General features: G+C 38.5%; 1 long non-coding RNA gene across 1 annotated transcript in view; it reads right to left on the bottom strand.

Moving 5' to 3' along the window:
* Positions 1–6,690, bottom strand: part of LOC108540864 (uncharacterized) — a 41,041-nt gene extending 34,351 nt beyond the window's left edge. The window contains exons 1-2 of the long non-coding RNA XR_001888787.1: positions 5,488–6,690; positions 2,943–3,000 (exon numbers count right to left, since the gene is read on the bottom strand). This is a non-coding gene — a long non-coding RNA (uncharacterized LOC108540864). The remainder of the gene's footprint in view (positions 1–2,942; positions 3,001–5,487) is intronic.
* Positions 6,691–16,943: the final 10,253 nt, after the last annotated feature.

Here is a 16,943-nt window from a genome sequence, read left to right as displayed (position 1 = left end):
GCCACCTCGCCCGGCTAATTTTTTTGTATTTTTAGTAGAGACGGGGTTTCACCGTGTTAGCCAGGACGGTCTCGATCTCCTGATCTCGTGATCCGCCCACTTCGGCCTCCCAAAGTACTGGGATTACAGACGTGAGCCACCGTGCCCGGCCAATGTTGGCATATTCTTGAAGTGAAATACTACTCAGCAATAAAAGGAAAAAATTACTGATACACATAAAATGGATGAATCTCACAGGCATTACATTTACAGAAAAAATGCCTGACACTGAAGACTACAAAGTATATAATTCCAAGGAATATTTGATGTTCTAGAACAGGCAAAACTAATCATTGGTGACGGAAATCAAAGAAGTGGTTGCCAGAATGGTGACTGGGGTGGGGAATATTAATTAAAAAGAGAAGCAAAGGAACTTTCCGGGGTGATAAAAATGTTTTATATTTTGATAGTGGTAGAAGTTAAATAGATGTGTACATGTGTCAAAATGCATCAAAATGTACACTTAAAATATATATAAATTATATCTAAATAAAGTTTTACTTAAAAGTATGTTTTGATATAAAGCTTTATTTAAAGTTTTCAGTGGTTATTGTTAATTCTGTCTTGTTGTGGGTTGAGTTAGCTCTGCTGCCCCCCATGCAAATTCATATGTTGAAGTCCTATCCCTTGCTACCTCAGAATGTGGCTATTTGTAAATGGAGTCATTGCAGATAGAATTAGATAAGATGAGGTCATCCTGGAGAAAGGTGAGCATCCAATCCAATATGACTGATGTCCTTATAGAAAGGGGAAATTCAGACAAATAGACACGCACACAGGGGAAATGCCATGTGAAGAGGAAGGCAGAGATGGAGGTGATACTTGTACTAGGCAAAAGTGTCAAAGATTGCCAGCAAACCACCAGAAGCTGCTGTGAAACATGGGACAGGTTGTTCTTCACAGTCCTCAGATGCAACCAATCCTATGTGACATCTCAGTCTTCTAGGCTCCAGAACTATGAGACAATACTTTTCTGTTCATATGCCACCAACTGTGGTACTTTGTTACAGTCGCCCTAGCAAACTCATACATATCCCTAGAGGTTAGTTCTCAGTTCACTAACTGCTCAACTCAACTATGTTAATTGAGCACCAGCAAGACCCTGTGAGAAAAACATAAATAAAAATTGTCCTTCTTGGGTAACATATATATGAAAAAAAGGGAAAGAAAAACTTAGTTCTGTTAGTTCCCAGCAGGAGTGCTGAGACTGCGTCCATATCATCCAAAATTATGTAAAATAGCTTTAAAAAGTACAGAGCCAACATACTCACTTACAGTGTGCAATCTATCTAGCAATAGACTGAGAATGTATCACTCAGCCAACACATTTCTGTTCCAGTTTAAGAAATCTACTTGGGGAAGTGCATTCAGACTAGAAGATTGATAGGTGCATATAAATTGAATTTGGTTAAGGGATATTTTTAACAAGTGCTGGGAGAAGAATGAATCACCTTTCCCCACCAGAGGTACGTAACTGCCCTGAGGTCATTAGTGATTCAGGGTTTCCACCTGCTAACAGTATTCTATGAATATACTGAAAGTCTACTTACTATTCATTCTTGATCTTTAAAAATTTATTTTTAATTGAAAAACAACATCTTAAATATATTTATGGGACACAATGTGATGTTTTGATATATGTTTACAACGTGAAATGACTAAATCAGGCTAGTTAACATATTCACTACCTCACATACTTTTTTTATGGTGAAAACATTTAAGATATACTTTCAGCAATTTTGAATTACGTAACGCATTATTATTTATTATAGTCACCATTCTGTGAAACAGATCACTAAAGCTTATTCCTCTTGTCTAAATGAAACTTTCTACCCTTTGATGGACAGCTCTGCTTTCCCCATCCTCTCCCGTCCCCCAGCCCTTGGTAACCATCATCCTACTCTCTACTCTAAACTCTCTACTCTAAACTCTCAACTTGTTTAGATTTTGTGAATAAGAACATGTGGTATTTGCCTTTAGTGTCCTGTAGGTTTACCACATTGTCTCAATGACAGGATTCCCCGCCTTTTTAAGGCTGAATAGTATTTCACTGTGTGTGTGTGTGTGTGTGTGTGTGTGTGTATACACACTCGTTTGCTATATATTCACACTCATTTGGTTTCAAACAGCAACAACACACACACATACATTGTATATATACACATTGTGTATATATATACATTGCGTATATACACACACAAATATATACATATATGTACATATATATGTAACTTTTTTTCATTTATCCACTCACTTAATACATATGATGGAGGGCTTTGTATGTGCCAGGCTCTGTGATGAATGCTAGAAATTCAATAGTGAGAAAGACTCAAAGCAATATTGAAAACCCAGGAAAAATTAGGAGGACTGACACAATCTGATTTCCAAACTTACCATTATCAAGACAGAGTGTTATTGGCTCAAGGAGAGACAAATAGATACACGGAATGTGGTAGTCTGGAGATGCACCCACACGTATGTGGTCAATTGATTTCTGGCCAAGGCACCAAATCAATTCAAAGGAGCAAGGAAAGTGGTACAGAAACAGCTGAATATTGTTTTGGAAAATAATGACAAAGGACTTATAACCGGAATATAAGCATATAAATATAATTCTTTCAAATCAATAAGAAGGCAAATATCTAATAAAAATGAGCAAAGACTTGAAAAGTAACTTAAAAAGGCATGTTAATTAAAAATATGCAAATGTGATTAGTCTTCAGTGGAATTTAAATTAAACCACAAGAGACACTATTATATCTTATGCCCACTAGAATAACCAAAGGAAAAAAGACAAAACAAAATGCTGGTGAGGATGTGAAGCAACTGGAAACCTCATACATTATTGGTGGCAATGTAAAAATTATACAACCATTATGAATAAAGCTTTGGCAGTTTCTTACAAAGTTGAATGCACTGCTCCACGATGACTAGGCTTTTCACTCGTAGGCATCTGGCTCCCTAGAATTGAAAACATATGTTCACAAGAAGACTTGCAAATATATATTCTCCCACGTCAGGAGATACTTGCTATGCGTTTAACTGACACAAGATTAGTGCTAGAGTTTATAACGAGGTTCTTCAAATATAAAAGAAAACGCAAAGAATGTAATAGTAAGGGGTGCAAAAGATGTGAAAAGGTAATTCACAGAGGAAACATATGGAAGTATCCTCAGTTTAGTAACCAGGAAAGTGCAATTAAAACCACTGTGATACCATTTCACACTCGTTTGGTTTCAACCAACAACAACAACAATCTGTTGATACTAAATGCTGGCCAGCCTGTGTGTAAGTGGGCAGTATCTTCCTGGTAGGACTGTAAATTACACTAATTACTTTGGAAAGAAGTTGGCAATATGTATTCAAGTAGACTATGTATAACCTCTTTGATGCAGCAGTTTCACTAGGTATGTACCCATCCCCTTAAATTCCAGCATGAACAGAGAAACAATAATGTTTAGCATAGTATTCTATTACGGTTTATAAAATATGCAGGTCTGTTGAGGTTTTTGGGGTTTTCTTACGTTCCTAATAAGTTAATTTTTGCCTTCTGTCTCCTTTTGTGATGAATCTTGCCAAAGTTTTAATTGATTAGTTTTTTGAAGATAACTTTGATTTGGTTGATCTTATGTTTTTTCTATTTTATTAATTTTGACCCTTACTTTTATTATTGTTTCCATTCTATTCGTTTTGGATTTAATCTGTTATTTCTCTTTGATCTTCTTAAATGTAACCACTTCCTAAAGTATTTTCAGTGTTCCTTATTTCTCAATTTATGAATTTAAGGCTATACATTTTCCACGAACCACTACTTCAGTAATGTCATAAAGGGTTCTGTATGTACTGGCTTCACTGTTATGTGATGCTAAATGTTTGCTAATTCCATTGTAATTTTTCCTTCAAAGCATGAATTATAAAGATGTGTATTTTCAGTTACCAAGTGAGTGTGACTCTGTATTCTTGTTATTGACTTCTAATTTTATGGCACTATAAAATATTTATTCTTTGGTACTTGCTGAGATTTTACTTACAGGCTATTCTGTGGTCAATTTTTTCAATAATTTCACATGAGCCAGAAAGCAAATGTATTTTCTTTAGTGGTAAATTTCTCTATTTTGTCCATTAACTCAACTTTGCTCATGAGATTATTTAAATGTTCTAATTCCCACTAATATTTGGTATACTAAATATATCAGTTCCTGGCACAGACATTGTCAAATCACATCCTATGATTATAGATATATTACTTTTTCTTTGCAATTATGTCAATTTTTGAGGTTCTCTGGCTAGCCACTTACAGGTTCAAGATATATTCCAGACAGTCTCATTTTATCACCTATGTCTCTAACTTTTATTTTATATTTTCTCTTTATCTCTTTTTGTTGCATTCTGGCTAATTTTCCTGGTTTACTCATTCTCTCTCTAGTTGCATCTAATTTTATTTTAACCTAACTACTGAGTTTTTAATTAATTGTAGTTATATTTGTTGCTCCTGTAAAAATTCTAAACAGCTTTTTTTGGTTGTTGTTTCCAATTTATTATTATTGTAACCAGCAGCTTAGCAGCTGAGCCTCAAACTGCATTTAAAACCTTTTCCTTCTGTCCCCTTTCCACTTCCCCATCCCGGTCTCAAGACATAATTTTGAGACAAACTGCATATATGTTACCTTTCATCTTAAAATACAGCCTCTGAATGTGCTGTGAACCTCCACTTCCTTTCCTTTACCATACTATACTCCCATGCCTTATGCACATTTATTTACCTAAGTGCTTGTTAAGCATGGACCATGCTGTCTCATCTGGTCATATATTTCCTTAGAAGCTTCAGGAGTAGGATCTTGATAGGGGCCAGGCACCGCTGGATATCTCTTTCCAACAAAAGATTACTTCAAGGATGGAACCCACACCTGCCTGAAGAGTGGAATTGCTTTCTGCTCTTCCTCTGCTAGCATGGATAATGAAATCTCACTCCCTTTTATCACAACTCATTATTATTTTTGACTTTTTTCCACAAGTGGTGAGCAGCCAGACCCTTTTGCCAGTTACAGTATTTCTATTTCTTATTACTTTGTTCATTTGAAATATACTTCTAGTTCTTTTAGATTTAATGTATTGGTTGCAGGTTGGTTTTACAGGGGAGTAATTCTTATTATATCACCTCATAAATATTCATCTCCTTAAATATTCTTTTTTTCCCTAGCAAAGTCAACTTTAGCAGGATTATTATTATTATTTTTTCTTTTAGGTCAAAAGGAGAGAACCAGGAAACCACAGAGTTCAAGTATCTTGGGACTAATTTTAGATTTCCTTTCTCAACTTGTGTTTCTTACCATGCATGTTTAAACTTATCATGGTTTAAATATACCATGCATGTTTAATTCTTATACTCATGCATGGCAAAGTCATGACATTTTGCTAATAAACTGGACAGAGAGCAAGTTTCCTCACCATTGATGGCTGGATCCTTAAAATGTCCATATGGCAGTGAGCTCCCTGTCAGTGAAGAAATTCAGGCCAAGCTGCATAATCTCCAGAGGGATGTAGTGGCAGGATTTGGTAAGAGTTGGACTAAAACACCGTTATGGTTCAATTCTAACCACCCATGATGATCTCTACTCTCTTACATTTGTTACATTTCAAAGCTTGTCCACATCCACTGTCTTACTTGTCAATGAGATGCCAGTGATTCGATGGTCTTTAGGCTTCATGCTTTAAATCTCCTATGCTATACAGGCATGTTCAGAAGGCCCAGGACACTTACTTAAGTCTCTCTTTCCCATGATTGGGACAGACTCCACCTTTTCAGACCCTGAGGTAGCTGCCACATCTACCCAATTCCTGTGGTCTCCTGGTAGGTTTGGGCTAGACTGGTCCTAATGCTTTGTGGGAAGGAGCATGGAGAGGAGCAGCAGCATCCACCAACACGTTCATGATTAATTATGGTTCCTTGGTCTCAGCCACAGCAGGACCTCAGAAATTGTCAAAGCTTGAGTTCAGTGTTTACATCCTGCTGAGAAAGTGTTTGAAATTCAGTCTGGCAGAAAAAATCATGAAATTTGCAGGTTGAGGTGTAAGCTGTAGTACTAACTCAGGGGAAAATGTTGGTTTGCTCATGTTCCAGCACTTCCCAAAGAAGATTTTTAGGAGACTTATCACAAGGAACACATACACACAGTCATGAACAGAAACAGAACATATGAATTCCCAAAGAAAAAGGAAATCAAGCTGGCAACTACTGAGTCTATTATTGCTTTTGGATATAAACAGTTGTAGCAGATTGTCCTTTCCAAAGATGGCACCAGAGTCTCCCATCATTGTTTTATTATTCTGTAATGCAACCTTAACCCACTCGGGCAGGGTATTTCTCCACTTGTGTATTCGTTTCCTAGGGCTGTCATGCAAAACGGGAGGCTCAAAACAATGGAAATTTATGCTCTCACAGTTCTGGAGGTCAGAAGTTCAAAGTCAAGGTGACAGCAGAGTTGGTTCCTTCTGGGGGATCTAAGGAGGGATCTGTTCCATGCCTCTCTCCAGCTGTGGTGGTTGCTGGCAACCCTTGGTGTTCCTCGACTTAAGGTTGCATCACTCATCGCCGCCTCCATCATCACATGGCTTTCTTCCCTGCATCCCTCTGTGTCTGTATATCTCCTCCTGTAAGAATATCAGCCATTGGATTTAGGCCCCACTCTAATCGAGTATGACCTCATCTTAACTAATTACACCTGCAAAGAACCTATAAAATAAAGCCATATCCCGACATTCTGGGCAGATAGAAATTTTAGAGGACATTTTCTACCCAGTATAACTCCTTTGAATCTGAGCAGGTCTTGTGATTGCTTTGACCACTAGAATATTGGAGGAGGCTTTTCGCCTCCTGGGATATTTAGTCTTGGACATCTTCTCTTGGAACCAAGCCATCCTGCTACGAGAAGTCCATGCCACCCGGAGAAGCTACATGTAGGGAGAAGATGTTTAGATGGAACTTCAGTTAAGCTTCTAGATAACAGCTACCATCACTTGCCAACCATATGCCTGAACCACCTTGGACATTCAGTCTAATGGAGCCTTCATGTGACCACAGCCTCAGCCAGCATTTGCAACTACATGAGAGATCTGTTTGTTTGTTAAATGCACCAAGCTTGTCCCAGACTTGGGACCTTGGAACTAACTCTTCCTTTCGTACAAATTACTTTTCCCTCAAGCATTCACATGGACAGTTCCTTAACATACAGGTCTGAGGGCAAATATTACTTCCTCAAAATAGCCACTCAAATGCATAACCCGTGTTATTTTCATTATAGTACTTATTGATATCTGAAACTCTCTTGTTTATGTATTTGTCTACTGTTTTTTATTCCAGATTTCCTAGTCTTTCCCTTAAAATTTAACCTGCATGCAGGAGAAACCTTGTCTCTCTTGCTTACTGCACTACTGGCAACTTCCTAACAATGTTGGACATATAGTTGATTCTCAATAAAGAAATGTTGAATGAATAAACAAATGAGAATATGTGTTTTCAAGTTAGAAGGGAGTCAGGTAGACTGGGGTCCAAATTTTAGCTGTACCATTTGTTTCAGTCCTCATGCAAGTTATTTAATTTCTCATAGCTCAGTTTTGTGGTCTGTAAAATGGGAATCAAAATATTCATCTCAAAGTGCTCTTATAATTATTTGATGAAATAATTTATGTGTAGCATGTACACACTCCAGTTGGGGAACTCAGATTTTTTAAAAATACAATTAATGTTATTAGAACTTGCTTTTTTAAGATGTGGTGGCTCACACTTGTAATCCCAGCATTTTAGGAGGTTGAGGCAGGCAGATCATCTGAGGTGGGGAGTTCAAGACCAGCCTGGCCAATATGGAGAAAACCCAGCTCTACTAAAAATACAAAATTAGCTGGGCGTGGTGGCTCACGCCTGTGATCCCAGCCACTCGGGAGGCTGAGGCAGGAGAATCACTTGAACCCAGGAGGTGGAGGTTGCTGTGAGCCGAGATGGTGCCACCGCACTCCAGCCTGGGCAACAAGAGCAAAACTCTGTCTCAAAAAACAAACAGAAACAACAATAAAAAATCAACTTGCTTTTTTATTATAAATCCACTGTGTCATAAGCATAATCTCAAAACATTGAGGATTCTCAGGTTCTGTTGTCTTGTCACTAAGTGCTAGGTATGTGGGGCAGTCATTAATGCTCATCACCAAACATTTCTACTTTCTTCCTTCCAGACACATGACAAGCAGGATTGTTCCCTTTGAAGACAGGCATATGCCAATGTGATTCACATTGGCCAATGAAATTTAAGTGGGCATGATATATGTCACTGCCTTGAAGGAGCATTGACAGTCAGTGTTTAATATGCCATAGTCTCATTCTGCAAGCATTTTCACTGTGCAAGCGCATAGTGAGATGAAGGCTTCATTTGCCAGCCCGCTGAGTGATTTGGATGAGCAGAGACTCCTTGTTGACACACCCTGGATATGTAACATGAGCAAGACTTTTGTAGATTAATTTGCTGGGTGTGAAGGTTGTTACTGCAGCCTATCTTGAATGATGCAATGCATTTCCTAGGGCGAAGGCATTTGGTAGGACATTTTGGTTCACGGGAAGCAGTGTAATATAGAAGTATAGGGCAAGATGTGTTCAAAATATTTCACAATTAGTATAACAGAGGCATGCCAATCTAAATGGCATGAAGAACCAGTTGAAGATGCAGAGAGAAAACACCATCTACGAGCCAAGGAGAGAGATCTTACAAGAAACTCATCTTGTCCACACCTTGATCCTGGACTTCTAGCCTCCAGAATCATGAGGATATGTATAAATTTCTGTTGGTTACAAGTTTGTGTTACTTTGTTATGACAGCCCTAAAAAGCAAAGAAAGTTATCTCTTAGGGTGTCAAACTACGAGGCCCTTTTCTTAGGGACTCTCACCAACATTGAAGGTAGGTGTCCCCAAAGGATTATAAATTATGCTGCTATAAAGACACATGCACATGTATGTTTATTGCGGCACTATTCACAATAGTGAAGACTTGGAACCAACCCAAATGTCCATCAGTGATAGACTGGATTAAGAAAATGTGGCACATATTCACCATGGAATACTACGCAGCCATAAGAAGGATGAATTAACGTCCTTTGCAGGGACATGGATGGAGCTGGAAATCATCATTCTGAGCAAACTATTGCAAGGACAGAGAACCAAGCACCACATGTTCTCACTCATGGGTGGGAACTGAATCATGAGAACACTTGGACACAGGGTGGGGAACATCACACACTGGGGCCTGTCGTGGGTTGGGGGTATAGGGGAGGGATAGCATTGGGAGATATACCTAATGTAAATGACGAGTTAATGGGTGCAGCGCACCAGTATGGCGCACGTATACATATATAACAAACCTGCACATTGTGCACATGTACCCTAGAACTTAAAGTATAAAAAAAAAAAAAAAAAAATGACTGAGGATATCAAAGGTCTAAGAAAAAAAAAAAAGCAGCAGCTAGGTGTTCCCTCTCCCCTATCCTTTGTCTGGGAACTCTTTTCTCATCTGCCCAAGCATACCTCTATCCCGGGAATTCTTATCATGCATTCTCCATGGTCTGAGACCCCCCCACAGCCTAGACTTTTCAATCCTAGAGTAAACATGAGGGAGGAAAGAGGCCAAGTAAAGAAGAAATGGGGTGAAAGCCAGAGAGAGGACAAGAGGAAGGAGAAAACATGACATCTGTAGACATAGGACACGTGTCACATATAAAAGTTCTTAGCACAGGCTTGGCATAAAGTGAATGCTTTACTAGTGGTAGCTGCTATTATTGCATCATCATTGTCATCATCAATCATCATCATCATCATCATCATCATCACTAACACCACCACCACATAGGCTGCTAACAACCTGACTTAGACAACTTCCTATACCTGGAAGTTACCTCTCCTCCACCCTCATTCTGCTTTGTCTCTCCCCAGAGTCTACTCGAAATTTCTCCTTGCTACCTTGCATGCTCAGATGTCTGGACCTGCTTTAGAAAACAAGCTCTTGATGGGGTTTTGCAGCCCTTGGAAAAATGAGAATTTGAATGAGTTCAAATAACTTAGAATTCAAAGCACATTCAACCTTTGAAGCTTTGCAGAGTTTTCCAGGGTTCGTGAATCCCCCAGGCCAGATGATGAATGGTGCACAGAAATACCACATGAGGCATAAGCACAGGCTCCTGCTCCCTGCCCCCAGAAACATGGGTTATATTTGGTGTGCAGTCATTTCCTCATTTTTCTCCATCATTTTGAAGCACTAACTCCAGATTCTAAAAGACTTATGAGTCCATAAGTCAAGCACCTTGCAAAATGGCTGCCATTACTCCCCCATTTTTCACCCTGCCTTGAGAATAGGCCCCATTTATCTGCAGCTTCCATGCTGCACAGCTTTCTTCTCCCCTTTACTGCTCTGCATTTCTGTCAACTAGACTCCAGTGAGACCATCATTTAGGGATGCACTTATCAAAATAATCAGGCCAGGAGCTGGAATGCAAAAGCCAAAATAAGAAAGCTAAAGGGTCAAGGCTTTCCAAATACCAGAAGGAAGAAAAGACTTATTTTAAGCTAATCTTCAGTCCATCCTCTGCCAGATTCCCACCCTGAGGTGTTTTATCTTGGTCATATTTTGCTCCCTTTCTCCTGGTGGATGAGCATGACCGAACTCATCCCTGCCCTGTCTCCCAGCAGATGAAATCCATGGACTTGTCACTTGCAGGAAACATTGCAAATCAGTGGGTGCCCTTTACTTTGATGCTGTTATAGTTCTTGGAACAGAGGCATCTGCTGTGTGTAGAAAAAGCCATCGGCCTGTGCTTTTCTAAATCATTAAAATGCCATGGGCATTTTGACAAATTGGCACAGATCTTTAGGCTTAGCTACTGGGAGCAATCTGTTTTGCAGGCTGAGAAAAACAGCTGTAAGACTTTGGTGAAAATCTGTTCTATTGTGTTCAAATAACTTTCAGGCAGAGAGGCAGACTGGTAAAATGAAAATGCATGGTCTTAGGAAGCAGAGGGATCTAGTTTGGAACCTTGACCCCTCTGCCAACTGGCTGTGAATGGTAAGCAAGTGAGTTAACAATTTCCTCATCTGTAAAATGGGGACACGCATACAATTCTTTCAGGATTGTTGTGATGATTAGAGATAATACCTTTAAAGTGTCTGGCAAAAGTTATGCATCATAAATGGTTTCTAGTAGAGAAGAGAGCACAACAGCAGAATTAATGATGGTTGTAGTAATAATAGTAATAGCAATAGTTGTAGTATTATGAGTACTAATAGTAGCTGTAGTTGTAATAGCAAAAAATAAAGTGATGGAAAGTGCTAGAGAGGAGCCAGGAGACTTGGATTGTACAAGCAGTGGAATTAATGGAGTAAGTGGTAGACTGAGAATCAAAAGACTTGGATTAGTCTTCATAGTTTCTCAACATTTTGAGAGTCAGTATAGAATTACAGAAAATTGAAAAAGTTTTATGGTCTCCTCCAAATCTTCATTTAGATGCCTTCTCTTCACCTGCAATAACATATAAATTAAATAGCAGATGTTTCTTCCTTCTGTGTGATTTAAATGCTAATAAAAATAATGGCACCCTGTGCTAACTTATATTGAGCATGTGCTATGTATCAAACACATTTCAATTTTACACATATTGCTTCATTAAATTCTTTCAAGTGCCCTATGAAATATATCATAATTTTATTTCTATAGTTAGTTAGGTATTGAAGTACAAAGGAATCTAATATCTTACCCCTGGTTACAGACCTAGTTGGAGAATCAGAATTACAGCTCAGGAACCTGACTCCAAAACTTCTGTCTAAACTCCTGTTCTGTACTATACTATGAAAGCTGTCACAACCCAGAGTTGAGGGCACATGGCTTGCATGTTTGATAGAGAAGATTTACATTTTTTAATGTACAGTCTTGTGTTATAATTTGTCAGCAGTGGTTTAGCACAGATTAGATGCCAAGATATAAGGACATAAGAACTGTTTTTGTTTATTAAAACAGTCAACAAATCAACCAACAAACAACCAGTATTTACCAATATTTATTTAATCATAGTTATTAAAATTTGACTTCTTTTAAAGGTTAAAGAAGAGTCCATTTGAGAAGGAGAGGGTTAATTCTGGGACAATTGAAAGAGTATATTGGAAAAATTATAATAGGACATGATGGCGAAAGGCCTAGAATATCAATCTAAGTCTGAACTATAGATGACGAGGAGTTGGACACCTGCTCTCTGGATGGTCATAGAGGTGTCTATGGATGGTCTGAATGGTCTCTTTTTGAGCACACACATGCTTTACGATTATGAACTTACCTGTTTCCTTTAGTAAGCTATTTATAAGCTCTTTGAGATCTGTGACAATTTCAAAATTCTTCTGACCAGTGCAGACAACTGTGCATCCACCATTAAGGCCCCATGGGCCAGTCCAATTACCCACCCATAATATGAGCCCCACCTATCTCTGAGAAGGGATTTTCTCTCAGAAGTTGGAATAGATTAAGAACCTAAAATCAGCTCAAACTTATCGGCTTTGGGCTTCCTTTCTTTTTCTTGGGAGAAAAAGACATGTTTGTTTTCTTTATGGAAATTCTAGGTTTATAAATACTGGTTTTTTCTCTGATTTTCAGGGTCCTTCTAATCTGCTGCTCTGTAAGGGTAAGACTTAGAAATAATTACTCTAGGAATCTCATCAAAGCAATATCTCACCATTGCTCTTGAATATAAGAGAGCTGGCACAGAATTTCAGCGTGGCAGTTATTTTACATGAGAACTTTGAGGCCAGGTGCAGTGGCTCAAGCCTGTAATCTCAGCAATTTGGGAGGCTGAGTTGGGCGGATCACGAAGTCGAGAGATTCACCTGGCCAACATGGTGAAACCCTATCTCTACTAAAAAAAAAAATACAAAAATTAGCTGGGCATGGTGGCATGTTCCTGTAGTCCCAGCTACTAGGGAAGCTGAGGCAGAATTGCTTGAACCCAGGAGGTGGAGGTTGCAGTGAGCAGAGATCGCACCACTGTACTCCAGCCTGGTGACAGAGCAAAACTCTGTCTCAAAAAAACAACAACAACAAAAAAAAAAACAAACAAACAAAAATAAAAAACAAAGAACTTTGAAAATGTCCCTCCATAGTTCTGTGAATTCAATTGTTGTTTATGAGACTCCGCTGTCAATCTAACTATAATTATTTTGTAGGATATTTTTCCCCCTCTCCTTGCTTTTAAGGTTTTGCTTTTGTCTTTATTGTTCAGAAGTTTTACCATGATGTGTTAAGATATGGATTGGTTTTTAATTTATTCTTCTCAGGACTCACTGTACTGTTTCAAGTCATCTTTTTTCCACTCAGAAAAATTCTTAGCCATTGTCTCTCCAAATATTGCCTACACTCCATCTTTCTATTTCCTCCTACTAGAATCTTCTAATTTTCCTTTTCTGAACATCCTGTAAGATATGTCCTTGCACCTTCTTATGTTATTATTTTCAAATATCTCATAATTTCTGTGACAAGCTCTAAACTCTACTTTATTTCCTTATGTTTATCTTCCAGTTTACTGAGTCTCTTTTCAGCTGCATCTATTTAAATCTACCAGACTGCTTACAATTTTAATGACTATCTTTTATTCCTCAAAGTATTATTTATTTTAAAAATATGCATAGTCTTTTTTCATGTTCCCTTTATAATTTCTGTTTTGTCTTTTGTCTCTAATTGTATATATATATATATATATGCACAGAGACACACACATGCATATATATATAAATTATTTTTTCTAGTTTGTGAGATGCTAATTTTCCTCATTATTACTTGCTGAATTTCCTTCATTATAATTTATTTTGTTAGTTTATAATCTTAAGTGGAAACTTATATTTGGATGATGTTGTTTCTTCTGTGGGAGGGTCATGTGTCTTGGAACTATTCTTACATAGTGGTTTTGAATTTGTAACTGCTAAGATCCTTGTGGTCACACTAATTTCAAAACAAATTTTGCCTTTATTTCTTATTTGGAGTTTTTAAAATTATGGCAATAATGTGAATTTAGATCACCTACAACACAAGCTTCAGGCTTGGCATTTCCATTTCTTATGGTAACTTTATTTTCTCACTTACAGTTAGATAAAAACTTCCTTGACCTGAATTAAATATTATCTCCTTTTCATAGATGGAATGGCATTTAAAGGTACCTAGCCTTATGCAAGGGTCTCTGTTACAACTTGTTTCCTTTCTCTCTCTCTCTCTCTCTCTCTCTCTCTCTCTCTCTCTCTCTCTCTCTCTTTCTCCACCTACCCCTTTTTCTATCTCTCCACCCTCTCACCTCCCCAGGCCAAATCTCCTACCTACTGTGTGGTTGTAAAACTCCCAGTCACTGGTTGATAAGATCCCTGTGAATCAGTGCAACATTATCTCTTACTTAACACTCTTGCCTTAATTTTCCATTTTGTTTTTATCCCTTAAGTATTTTTTTCTTTCCTTTGAGCTCAGCATAAAGGCCAGGAGCAAAGCTGGTATTGCAGAGAAAGATGTATTTAATTAAAAGACTGTGTATTACTTTTTTTCCTGACTTTGGCCAGTATTTGTGGTAGTAAGGAAGTCCTGCAACATGAGCTCAGCCTGCCAAGTTGTTAGAGGTTGCCTTCACTCAATATCGTGAATATTTAGTTTTCAGATAGAGCCAATGTTTGAAAGAATTTGCAGGGTTAACTTCAGAGTAGCACCACTCTGATTTTGAGACACTAGTCAAGAAGCAGAATAATTGTGCTGGGTAAAATTTTACTCCCATGTAACATTTGCCTAACAATGTAGCAGTCAGGGTAAGGATGCACTTCCATTGTCGTTATAATGATTTAAGTTGAATTGCAGCTATGCTGCATTTATCTGTGTCACTGCTACCCATTGTTATGGTTGGCAAATAATAACAAAGAACATTTATTGAGCTCTTACCTATGTGCCAGGCAGTGCTCTAAATACTTCAGATATATAATTCCATTTTATCTTTACAACAAAGAACTGAAGCACAGAGAGAATAAATAACTTGCTCGTGGTCACACAAGTGGTAGAGCCAATATTCAAATCTGGGCATTCTAATGCTACAGCCTCTTGCTTATTTAAGTGAGCACTTAAATAAACATATGTTGAATGAATGAATAGAAATATGTTGAAATTATTACCATTACTGTGGTCATCATCATCATCTTTGGGGAAGAAGAATGCATTTAAAATAGATCCTTGCTGACTGTGAGCAAATGGATGACGGATGAACAAGAAAACCTACAGGCAAGAATTACATTAAGTAGGTTGCATAGGAATGTGCCCAGCCCAAAGGTTTACTTTTTAATTAGAGCCGTGACAAATTGTCCTTTTTTCCCCATACATAGCTCCAAGCACACTACTTATGTAGCTAAGCATTGTGGAACTTTTTCTTTTAGATCCAGCTGTACTTCTTCTAAAATCTTCCATTCTTAGAACTGCAGATAGAAGACTTGAAATAAAGCAAATTTTAAAATGATCTTTGGTAATATCCTGTAGATACAATGTTCTGTATAGCGGAAAGAGCATATTTTTAAGACAGGTTTGAGGTCAAATCCAAACTTTACTGCTTCCTGTACCTCAGTTTCCCGACTTGTAGAGTGAACAATGGAGAGATAAACTAGCAGGGCTGTTTTGAAGACTAATTTAGATAATGTAACTGGGTGAGGGAGTTCCATGTCTGAGTCATTGTACTTCTGAACTCCTAATGATGGAAAGAGTGGACACATCATTTCTTCTCTAAGGCCTCACCATTTAAGATTGGGTTTGTCCTTGGGATTGGCTCTCCCTCTGAGCAGAAGAGAACCACTGCAGAGCAGCATGGTCTAGTAGTCAGGAGCACTAACTACAGAGCCAAATGACCTGCTGTAAACCTTAATCTGCCACTAGCTGGCTGTATGACTTTGGGCAAGGCTCTGTGCACCTCAGTGTCCTTGTCTGTCAAATGGGCATAAAAATAGATGCTATCTTATAAGGTAGCTATAAAAATTAAATGAGCTGGCCGGGCGCGGTGGCTCACGCCTGTAATCCCAGCACTTTGGGAGGCCGAGGCGGGCGGATCACAAGGCCAGGAGATCGAGACCATCCTGGCAAACACGGTGAAACCCCGTCTCTACTAAAAAATACAAAAAAATTAGCCGGGTGTGGTGGCAGGCGCCTGTAGTCCCAGCTTCTCGGGAGGCTGAGGCAGGAGAATGGTGTGAACCCAGGAGGCGGCAGAGCTTGCAGTGAGCGGAGATCGCGACACTGCACTCCAGCCTGGGCGACAGAGCGAGACTCTGTCTCAAAAAAAAAAAAAAAAAAAAATTAAATGAGCTAATATTTGGTAGCTGTCACTTAGTAGGTGTTTACGTAAGGATCTGTTAAATAAATAAATAACATAGTCACTCAGAGTTAAAGATGAATGGTGAGTTTCAAGTGCATATGCTTTGGACACTTATTTAAAACCTCTACTTAATAATTTAAAAGTTATCTTCATCATAGGTGGATGCATCTCCAGTGAGATGTTTTCGTTAAGTTTTTTATTTTGTTGCTTCCTCTTGTGAGGCCTAGAGAATGAGAAGGTATTGGAATTGAAATTGCAGGACTTTAAAACGTGGATTCTCGTCTGGGTAGATAAGTGAGGCTGAGCTCCTCATGGCTACAGGTCAGTGGCTTTAGGTCCTGGTGACAGGAGTGGCCTCCTAGGAACAGACAGGGTGGATGTGTCCTAGAAGCAATGATGTCTGACATCCAGTCACAGTGTAGTGTCCTCATTTCATTTTTGCACTTTGGCAAAACACATCCAATCTGAAGACCTTGTGTTTGCTGTGTACTGGGACTTTGAGAAGACCTTT

Source organism: Rhinopithecus bieti, unplaced genomic scaffold (genome assembly GCF_001698545.2).
Source record: "Rhinopithecus bieti isolate Rb0 unplaced genomic scaffold, ASM169854v2 scaffold_19737, whole genome shotgun sequence".
Classification (NCBI taxonomy): Eukaryota; Metazoa; Chordata; class Mammalia; order Primates; family Cercopithecidae; genus Rhinopithecus; species Rhinopithecus bieti.
This window is presented reverse-complemented; position numbering and strand designations above follow the sequence as displayed.